Genomic DNA, 11,965 nt, shown 5'->3' on the forward strand with positions numbered 1-11,965 from the left:
GTGTTTAGTTTCCCGTCACAGCACCTCGGGCCTCAGAAAATAGCTTGGAGGGCTGCATGGTAGCCCACGGGCCAAATGTTGGACAAGCCTGGAGATGATTCCTCTAGCATCTCTAAGCCAATGATGGCGGATGCCAAAGAGAGTAATGAATAGGTGATAGCTTACTCTAGATACACCTTGTTCCATGCTTTCTCTCTAAAGCATCCATTCATGCTACTTCAGGGGTAGGGGGTCACAGGCCAGATTGGGCTCCTGGTAGATTCCATTTCCAGGAACTCCCCCTGCCTGCATTGCTGCAGCCAGTTTCCATGGAGATGCCAGCAGCAGTGGGGCTGTTACAGTGAGGGGCCAGGGTTTCCATGGAGACTGGCCCCAGCAGCACTGGCAGAGCATGTGGCTGGGTGGAGAGCTGCTCCAGGGCTGGAATCTTGTGGTAGTGATAACATGGTCCAGAGCTGGCATAGAACTGTGATCCACTGCCTTCACCCCCCAGCAGGGGCATGCAGGCAGTGGATCGCAGTTCTGCCCTTGCTCTGGACAATGCTGTCACTGCCACAAGATCCCAGCCCTGAACCCGGGGCAGCTTCCTGCCCAGCCGTGCACTCTGCCAGTGCTGCTGGGGCTGGTGTCCATGAAAACCCTGGCCCCACACTCTCATGGCCCTACTGCTGCTGGGGTCTCCATGGAAACTGGCTGCAGTAATGTGGGTAGGGACTGCTAAGAAATGGAGTCCAGCCATCAGCTGGATCTGCAATTTTGCCTGCCCCTGTACTACTGTCTGAGATAGTATACTAGGCTACATGAATCATTGGTTTAACCTAGTGTGGTACTCCTTATACTCTTGATTCTTAAGCCTTATTTGTTGTAATGCAGTTTTAGCTCACAGAGAGTCCTGCTACAAAGGAGAAACATGCTGTGCTGTCCAGTAGAGAAGTTATATTTATTTTCTTCTTTTGTAATTTTTTTCATGGTCTATATTTAGTAGAAATACTATCTACATCTATTATGCAGCATTGTACAATCTCACTTTTTCAGGAGTGTTGGGATAATTGTTGGAGTTTTTTTCCTTATAGCCCAATGTCTGGAGGGAAGTCATTACGAATGTCACTTATCATATTAAGAATAAAAAGGTTCCTAGCCTTATGGTTGATGGTGATTAGCTTGAAAATGTGATTCAAGACAATCCTAAAGACTCAAGCAATATAAGGCAAATAGTAAGAAACAAAATGTAAGATTCATAACCCATTGTTCCCCATATAGCTTGCAATCTACATATGTAATACTTTTGGAAACGTATAATATAGAAAGCATTTAAAAGAGGGGGAAATGGACAGTCTTTCTTCTAACATTTTCTATCTATTAATTGCAACTTTTTATTAAGAAAACTGATGCTGCATGTCCTCCTCCTAATGATCTTCATCAACGTGTGCTTCTTTTAACTACAGCTTCAGAGAAGATTTTTTTATTTAATCTTCCTTTTTCTTTCCACTTTAAATTACTTTCTTTTCAAATGTAAAAGATCTGTCTATAAGTGTGAGAACACTGCAATGGCATTTACAAAGTATGACAAAGTTTATGGCCTTTGGAAGAAAATAGGTCAATTAAACACATTCAAGTGTTGAACTTTATGACCTTATCAACCATGTTTTCACTTTTTTTTATATCCTTGTTCAGTCACCAACAACACTGTCACAACTATTGTCAGTTATTGAATTGACCTTTGGTTTTACAAACATCAGTAAATCAACCATTAAAATGCAATGAAAATTTGTAACTTCAGTTCATCATGAAATTTATAGTGAAAGTCTGGAGAGGTAGGTTGTTGTAACCCTTCAGTACACTGAAGAGAAATATTTTTGATGCAAATGTCAATTTATGGAAATGGAATACACCTTCTTCATGTTGTGACAACCTGTTGGTCTATGAGATCCTTTTAAGGCACAACTGCCACCAGGTAGAACTACCCTGCTACACCTCTATTCCTTGGAGAACTGCATAGGTCTGAACTAGGAAGTGACTTCAATCCCAGGGGACACCCCAATGCAACCTGGCCTGACAGGAGGGGTTGCCTTGAAGCTGCTGCTGATGCTGGCTCATCTGAGAGTCCGGATCAGCAACGTCACCACTGAGGACAGAATACAACAAGTGCAGCCTCTGCTTCCTGTATAACAAGGGTCTCCTCTGGGCCTCATGCATCAAGGTAAAGGCAAGGGGCCATGTCTCCCTTGCATGGAGAAAAGGACAGATTCCCTCTTCTGGTATCCACAGAAGGTACACCAAATTGAAAAAAAGTTGTGGAAGGGGGGACTGGAGTCTAAAAAAGGTGAGAATCACTGTCCTAAAGCCAATATTTTCAGAACTCTATGAGCTAAACATTAAAAACAGTTGCAATAAAATATTTTTAATTAAAAAAAGACTGATAACATATTTACTGGTTTGCAAATAAGATACTAAATCATTCTTTATACTGGAGAAGGAAACTATGCTTAGCAGTAATAGCAGAATTAGATTTAGTGGACATGTGGATGACCCAAGATTGAAAGAGGGATATCTCTCTCTCCCACTTGCAAGTACCTGGTTCAAATAGGCATACGTCAATAACAATAAGTAGTTTGCATCTCAGAATTTTTAAACAGTCAGAGGGCACATCTATACAAGATGTCTACTGTGGAGTTGCCTAATTAGCTCCACAGTAAAGTCTCAGAATCTACACATGCAGCTCTATTAGGCTGCACTAAATTAATAAACATTCCCATACATTAGTGTGACAGTGTTATTTAGTGCACTGCAACACACACGTAGATGATGACATGGCTGACTGGGAACAAAGGTGCTTCAGTGTGGGGGCTATCTGCCGGCTAGCCCATACCCCAGTTATCCCCTCCACAGCACGTTGAGCCAGGTCAGAGCAGCCCTTTGCTAGCAAGATGACCCCAGACCCCCTGCCAGCCGGGGCTGCTCTGACCTGGCTCAACATGCTGTGGTCCCAGATGCATATGTATACACGGTGCTTGGGAGCAATAAACTCTAGTGTGAACTATGCTGGAGTTTATTACATCGCATTAATGGAATATGTAGATGTGCATAGTAGCAGATTTCAGAGGCGAAACCTCTGTATCCTTTTAAACCCCCAGAGTCAGAAACCTCTCACAGTTCTTTTTTAACATCCTGATTTAAATGAAAACCAGAAAGGAGTGACTAATGCCTGATGAAAAAAGTTTTTAAAATATTCCATTGAAATTAGAGTTACATTACTTATATCCTGTATCATCTGCTCTGATTATCCTGTACCAGATGTCAGTCTGCATTAGTGACATTCTAATCACCTACCTCATGTATAATTACAGTTACACAACAATTAATTCTGGTGTCAAAAATGAGGTTTCAGTTTCAGGTGAGGAGCAATAGTCGGAAAGATTTGATGAACACTAAGTCATGTTTTTGACACAAGTTTTGTTAATAAAGGATGAAGGGAAAAGAATTCAGAGATTATTGTAGGTCAAGGATCTCAGTGTATTCTGTTAATAATTAAGCCTTAAATATATACACCTGTCAAATAAGTGGGACTGTACTCTATTTACATATGGGTAAGTGGAATATGCTTCTCAAGGCCTCAACATAAATTACTGGCCCATTTGGGAATAAACTATAGTGTTCCATGATTTGGAGATCCAGTTGGTTGCAGGAATTGAGGAGACAGTCCCCATTTCTTCATCTATGATCTCCAATCATAGTTGTTTGGACATTTATACATAAAATTGGGCAACTAATGAAAAATTTTATTCATGAATAAATTAATTTGGAAATTGGTGGAGGAAAAAAATCCTGTGAATATATCATTAAGCTAATTTTTTTGGACATTTTTTAAACCGATCAAATATTGCAAATATTAATTTGTGAACAGTTTGTTTAAAAAGAAGTGCTGAAACTTGGTGAATGTTATTCACAGTGAATAATTTGACCAGTTGTCATTATTATTACAGATCACATTACAAGACGTACATGCCCCAGTTGGGCTCAGGACACTATTGCAGGAGCTGTGCAGAAATATAAGATACAAATATTGCCATGACTAATCAACAGTATGTACTTGGAAACTCAAAACAACAACCAACAAAACCCCAAAACATTCTGATGTGAGTATTTTCAGAGGTTTGACACCTCACAGTTTTGGACACAAGATCACCTGGAATGATTTTGATCAATTAATGTGACACAATAAACAAGTGATGCTCAAGGGTAAGAACCCACGTCTTAGTGGTTCAATGCTCAAGTTTGTTGAGTCTGACAAATTTTTCACAAAATGAAATATCTTTTTAAATATTTTTTCTGTGGAGCAAGAAAAGAGTGTTAGCCCAAGAAGTGAGTAGAAAATTATTTTTACAGCAGTTTGCTTTTCTACTGTTTAATATTGTATTAAATTACGCAAAAATCTCCAGGTTGACAAGAGTCAGAAAAGGCACAAAGTCATTAGCCAAGAAGAGCATGCATCTCTTCGTGAATAATTCTAGTAAATGCAAGGAATGTGTATATTTGAAGAATTTATTTGAACGTCTATTACTATCTGTAGCAATTTTGGCACTCCCTTCTGCATGGCCCTGTGTACATTTTGTTATATTTTTTTCCTTTTATTGCTCAGATGGATTATGTATCAACCATCAAGAATCTGTTTATGAAAAAAGGAACCCTTTGAGAATTGTCAGTAAGATCTTATGCATATCAGTGCTTATTAATGAACATTTGCCATTCAGTAAAACTGCTGTGGTCTGCAAAAGGACTTTCCTTACATTTTTTTCCTTGAAAAAGATTTTTTTTTTGCAGGGACAGGGGGTAGAAATTGTCATATTTTTATATGATTCCTTATTAAATGTAAGAAAAGAGGAGGAAGCATACAAAATAGAAAGAAGAGATACTCTCATTTGTTGTCCTGTGGGGTCAGGCCAACTCTCAGGATTTCAACATTGCACTGTTAGACAGGAGGGTGTGACACAATTGCACATATACAAACACACAAATCAATTAGGTGCACACACACACTACCAACACAGGCACATACACATCCAAACCAGCCTAGGCATGTGCATACCAATCACCAGTTCAAGCACATACACACACCAAAAATTAGACAACAATCAGTTGTCAATACCCACACACTCCGTACACATACATGGATTACTAATTTATATATCATGCACATGATGACATTAGATAGATATAAAATGTGTGTGTGTGTACACATTTACCAGTTCACACACATACCACCCACCTACACATACACACAGGTGAGTTCCTAACTTGGATGGTACAGTATGCATGTGTGTGTTTGGGGTACTTGGGATATCTGGGGGAAAGTTAAGGTGAGAGAGAATGTGTAAGGAGTGACAGCTGCTGGAAACAGGATTAGAACTGGTAGACTAGAGAGAAGCTGGACTGAGGAACTGAGGCTTGGGGTTACTTCAGGTCAAGTGGCCCCAGGGTTACTTGAGGTCACTGGTGCAAGGGAAAAAGCCTGGAGGAGACAGCCAGGAAAGAGAGAGAGGGAGAAACCTGGGAGGTTGGGGCTGAAAACTGAGGCAAACAGATGGGAGACAAGTGGGCAGATAAGTGGTGGCAAGGAGGAAACAGTCAGGAAACAGACAAAAACCCAACTTGGGGTTTCAAAATAACAGATTTATTAAACAGAAAACACACTACACAGCCCCATGAAGTTATTGGTTCCCACACACACACTCAAGCACTCAAAATGGCAGTGGGAGAAAGAGACTCAGTGGAAGGGCTGGAGTCCAGGTAGGGAAGAGAAATGGAGTCCAAGTCCTTGGCTGAAGAGAAGATGGGGGTGATAGCTACCTATCCAAGCTGGAAAGGGGTCTTTTTCCAGCAGGTGTTGTCCAGAGGTGGTTGGCCAGTTGGGGTCTTCTCCAGCAAGGTGTTGTCCAGACGGGGTTGCTGGCAGGGCCTCTGGGTGGATAGATAGTGCGGCATGGTGCTAATCCAGATGGACAGGGCGTCCCCAGGAGTCAGTCTTCACTGCCCCTTTTTATGGGGCAGACTGCATATGATCTCCTGTGGGGAGGGCATGTCCAGGAAATGTCAGTCCTGTTCCAGAGTGCTCCAGGTGTTCTTACTGAGTGTGTGCAGCCTGGCACAATGGTGGGTTGCCTCATCATTTGTTTCTTGAATGCTGAGGGTGGTTCCAATGGCTGGGTCATTGGTCCAGGTATTGGTTTTGATGGTTCAGTCATTCAGAGGGAGCTATTTTTTAGACCAGCTGCCATTGTCTGTCAAGCATGCTCATTCATCCCCATTCATTCAGGAACCAAGTTACATAGGAGGGGTAGGTATAAGTCATAGGTTACAACATACTTACACAACAGAGCATGGGGACAAGATGGAGGCTTGGCAAACAAAATGGAAACTTGACATGACTTATTCTAACTTACATATGTAGGCCTAAATCATATAGTATCAGTAAACAGTAATATAGAACAGTAACAATCAATATAAACATAATAATTATACAATATAAAGGAGAAAAAACAAAACAAATGCAACTTGCAACCAAAATAAAATGCTGAAGCTTATCCTATGTCTTAGCTCGCTTACTCTTATCTATAGGGAATAGAGAGGGAGAGAAAAAGTGAGAAATGGTTGGGGAATGGGAGGGAATGCCTTTTAAAATAATAAAAAAAAGAAAAACTGGGGGTTTTGCTAAACATTCATACACACATCCTAATAGTATATAAAATATTATGATATTCTGGAAGCGTAAGAAGCTAACAAGTCTTCATGATTCAGAACATAAAACTCCATTTGGTATCTTACTTTATTCACAAATGTATTTTTTATTTATGGCTGCATAGGTACATGTTACTATATTTTCTTAAAATCTATTCCCTGGATCACAATTCTTATATGAGAAAATTTAAGAGGAATGCTTAAAAGGCAACAGTGGGAGCTTCAGATAAATGTTTAAATTATAAGGAATATTTGCCGCATGTTTTACTCCTTCCTGATATAGTTGCAGCAGTTTCTTTCCGAAGCCTTGATATACGTTATCTCAACATTCATAAAACCCATGTTCTTCCTGTTGGGTTATGTTGTTCTACTCTTTTCCCTTCTTCTTTTTTTTTTTTTTTCTTTTTGCAGAAACAACATTGAAAAAGTGTTTTCCTTTTTAAAATCAGATCTGCATGTAATCCCTAAGAATATATTCTGAATCTGGGTAAGATTTCTTGCATGGTTAATAGACAAGTTAAATTGAGATATTAAATGCCGCATGGCATGAAATAGTGGTCAAGCTGTGCAGCCTGTCCCTGTTTAAAGTGGCACTGAATGAGGAAATGCATACATCACTGATTTCTAACATAGGTCATTTAACAGCATGAAGCACACAAATAAGATAATAGCCCCAGAAGAGGTTCATTCACCTCTTATGCTCTACTCTGGTGAAAGTCTCTGTAATTGACACAATGTGTATCTTGTTTTTTTATCTGGAACATAATATTTTTTTCCTGACAGTATCCTGGTAGCATATTTGAAGGAACAGTTTTCTATATTTATGTGGAAACCTCTTATCTTTCTAAGACCAATTTTGTGATTTTTAGGTAATAGATGGGTGCATCCAGATGAACCCACACGTGCCTCCTGCAGTGTCTCAAACTGCTTTGAGACACTCCAAGATACACAACAGGAACAAAAAAATGTTCTCTGCACTGCATATTTGCAGCATGGGCTCAAAATTTGATACCTGGCAATCCAGGTATCAAAAAAAAACAAAACCTCACCAGGAAAAAATGGGGCAACCCAGAAAAGTCCTCCAGAGAGACGCTCTGGTATTGGGCCAGAGCAGGCAGCCACGGAACTGTGCCCAGCAGGGGTAGGGACGGGAGTGTGGTGGCCTCCCATCACCCACCCAAGAATCCCCCAGGATCCCATGCATGGCAGAAGCTGGGCCGCAGCACCCTGCACCATGTGCTGCTCTGCAACACAAGCGGTGCCAGAAGCCACCGGGAGTCTCTGTCTGCAGCTGCCCCCAGCTCGTTCATGGTCCTGCAGCTGCCTGATGCCTGCTCTGGCCCAATACCAATATATAAGTCCCTGGGCACCTTCCTAGCCAGAGACTCCTTCCTTGTCATGTACATGGTTTGACCAGGAGGTCCCGAGACTTGGTGGGGCCACGGATGGGGTGTGCAAAAGTAAAAAGGTGGGGTTTGAAATTCATCCAGAACCTCAGGAGAACATTCTGGAGGTGGAGGTGGAAGTAGTGCAGCCTGGCGCACTCAAGTGTCATGTGCACCTGGGTCTCCCTCAGAAGGGGCAGGAGATGTGGGTGTCTGTAAAGCTCACCACATACATGCCCATGATGATGGCTTCATGGAGGAGCTGCCAGCTGAGGTCCTTAGTGGCTCATGGGATGAGGGTGGAGGAATCAGGCACTGGGATGCCCAAGCCACACCCTCACCCAACAGGTCCTGCCACTTGTGGCAGTGGGACATGAGGACAGCATGGTGGATAGTGCCATGTGTGGCAGAATGCCATCCCTGTCTCTTCCCAGACCCTGCTATTAGGTTTTTTCTTGCCATTGTTTTATCACCTGTCTGTTAACTTGGTTGTCACGGTTACTAAGGTAAGCAGGCAGCCCCTTCCCCCATCTGTTTCATTTAACACTGAATTGTGACCTGGGGTGGAGACATTCCTGAGGGAGGGGGAACTTGCCCCTGCAGACGTGAGAAGCTAAAGGTAACCGAGGGGTGGGGGGGAGAGGATTCCACCTCTCTACGGTGTTAGTACTGACCTTATGGCGTTGGGGCAGGGCTCACTCTATCAGGTGACCAGTGATGCTTTTTGAATTGGTTGGTTGGCCTCAAACCACACTTGCCCCAATAGGACCTGGAAAGGTGATGTCCAAAGGCCTAAGACTGCCCAGAAGGAGAGGGAAAGCCATTTGGGGAACATGTGAGCAACTGACCAGTCAGAGAGATGGGCTTCTCTCTGGGAACTCTCTGACACACAATGAAATGCCTGCCTCTGGAGGAAAGCTCAACCAGCTTCTGGATGATACTTGTGAGTAAGCTACTTGAAACTTATTTAGATATATAGCTTGCTGTAAAGAAAATGCGTGATCAGAGGCTGCCTAGCCACACTGTTTGGTCTAAGGTTATTCTGTGATACAGCTCTGTCCTGTATCCCTCTGCAAGTCTACCATCTGTAATCAATAACATTTTCCACTATACAAAGTGTTGTGGACTGGCTGGGAAAGGGATAGGGGCGTGCCTTCATGTCCCCTTAGTCCAGTTGACTAAGGGAGGCTACTTGTGCTTCAGGCTAAAGGAAGCACCCTAAGTTTTTGCAGTGGGTCAAGCATCCTCTAGGTCTACAAGGCCTGTGTACCCCAGGAGGCATAGGGCCAAAACAGACCAGAACCCCTGGGTGGTAGCAGTGGTGACCCCAGGCTTGCGGGTGTGCTCCAGTAAGGGGGTCAGCTGGGCATGAGGCACCCCCGGGGAGGCACTCAGAGCTTGGTAGGTGGTTGGGCACAGTGAAGCTGGTGGCTTAGCACAGGACTGTCCCCACTGGCTCGCCTCATGGCACACAAGCATGTATAGGTGGCAGCGATGGACAGTGGAAAATTGGACCATTTTGGTGTCCTCCAGCTGGCTCAGAAGGTGGAGTGGGGAGCACCATGAGGCCAGGCAAGGTGCCAGCCCCAGAACAAACTCTGGTGGCCTGGAGGAAACCGGGGGGCAGGGGGAGCAGGGGGGAGACCACCATTGTGCACGACCTGGTCAACAAAGGCAAGGGCATCAGGAGGTAAGGCAGATTTCAGCCCTGGACTAGGTGCCAGGTCTCATGCATTGTGGGCAGACCCACATGCTGGGCCAGCACAGCAGGATCCACTGACACCCACCTATCATAGTCCAGGAGGTCTCTGATACAAGTGACATCACCCAGGATCAACCTCTATCACAACCAGGGTGCCTTTGCCATTGGTACCTTCATCTGGGTGTTCCAGAGGAAGGGCTCAACAATCAGGTCAGCACCCTGGGTGAGTGTCGCAGGGGACCTGGAGGTGGAGACCAGCCTCCAGGCCCAGACGTGGTCCTGGTGGAAAGCTGGCAGCCCTCACAGGTCCTGCAGGGAGAAGCCCCGCAGGCCAAGGAGCTGTCAGTTGTATCAGAGCCCTTGGAAGTGGCAAAAAAAGGCATGTCCCAAGTGACTCTGTAGCAAAATCCCCCGTTTTTCTTTTTATATATATATATATATATATATATAAACAGTGGATATCCAAAACCAAAAACTTGCTACCAAAATAAAAATGTTAAAACTTATCCTAAGTCTGAGTTCACTGTATACACACACATACACACACGTATATATACACATACACATACACACACACATATATATATATACAAACACACACATATATATCCATGTATATATCCACACATACATACCCACACACATATATATATATCTCCACACAGACCTATACGCACACATACACACACATATATACACACATATATATGTATACACACACACAAACACGCACACATATATACACACATATATACACAAACATACATATACACACACATATATACACACACACATGAATTATATATACACACACATTATATACACACACACACATATATACACACACACACATGCATTATATATATACACATATATATATACACACACACATATGTATACACACATGTATACACACACACCCATATATATATACACACACACATATACATATATATATGTGTGTATGTGCCATGTGTGGATAGTGCCATGGGAATGCACACCATGCACACACACATGACACAAGGGAATGCATATCTATCGATTCCCTTCCCCAATTACTTCTGGCTTTTCTTTCTCTCCCTCTCTATTCCCTATAGACAAGCATAAGCGAGCTCAGTCTTAAGATAAGCATTAACATTTTGTTTTAATTAAAATTTAATTTTTTTTCATAGCAAGTTTTTGGTTTTGGATATCCACTGTTTTATATTGTATTATTATAAGGTTTGTATTGATTTTTACTGTTGTATATTGTATTATTATCATTTTTGTATTGATTATTATTGTTTCATATGGATATTGTATGGTTTAGGCCTGTGTTTGTAAGTGAACCAAAGCAATGTCAAGTTTCCATTTTATATGTCAAGCCTCCATCTTGTGTCCTCTGCCTGGGCATCTCCTGTGTTGCAACCGTATGATTCACATACCCCTCCGATGTAAATCGGTTCCCGGATGAACGAGAGTGATTGGGAATGATAGAACTACAATGGTGGCAGGCCTCTACTGAATGGCCCGTAATAACTGGACCATCACCTTGCATTGATTCATCCAGGAACCCGTATGATTCACATACCCCTCCGATGTAAATCGGTTCCCGGATGAACGAGAGTGATTGGGAATGATAGAACTACAATGGTGGCAGGCCTCTACTGAATGGCCCGTAATAACTGGACCATCACCTTGCATTGATTCATCCAGGAACCATGGACCACACCCAGGAACAGAGACAAGAACCCAGCATTTGAAAGACAAAAGACCCTGAAGAACCAGCAACTCTACCATTGTACCCCACCATTACAGACACCCGAAACTGCATATCCCTGCATGGAGCACACATGCTCAGTATGCCAGAGGCTGACCCTTGCCTGGGCATGCCTCCTGTCACTAGGGTCACACAAGGTCTGCCCCTATAAAAACGGGCAGTGAAGACAGACCCAGTGGGAAGGCCATTTCAATCTGGACCAGACCAGCTTCACTTTACCTATCCACCCCAGAGGCCCTGCTGGGGACCCCCTCTGGACAACACCAAGCTGAATGAGACCCTGACTGACCACCGAGGATCAACTTCCAGCCTGGGATAGGTAGCTATTACCTGCACACGTCCTCCTACAATTTGGACTCTCTCTCTCTCTCTCTCTCTCCCCCC

This window comes from Alligator sinensis, unplaced genomic scaffold (assembly GCF_000455745.1).
Source record: "Alligator sinensis unplaced genomic scaffold, ASM45574v1 scaffold387_1, whole genome shotgun sequence".
In the NCBI taxonomy this organism is placed as follows: Eukaryota; Metazoa; Chordata; order Crocodylia; family Alligatoridae; genus Alligator; species Alligator sinensis.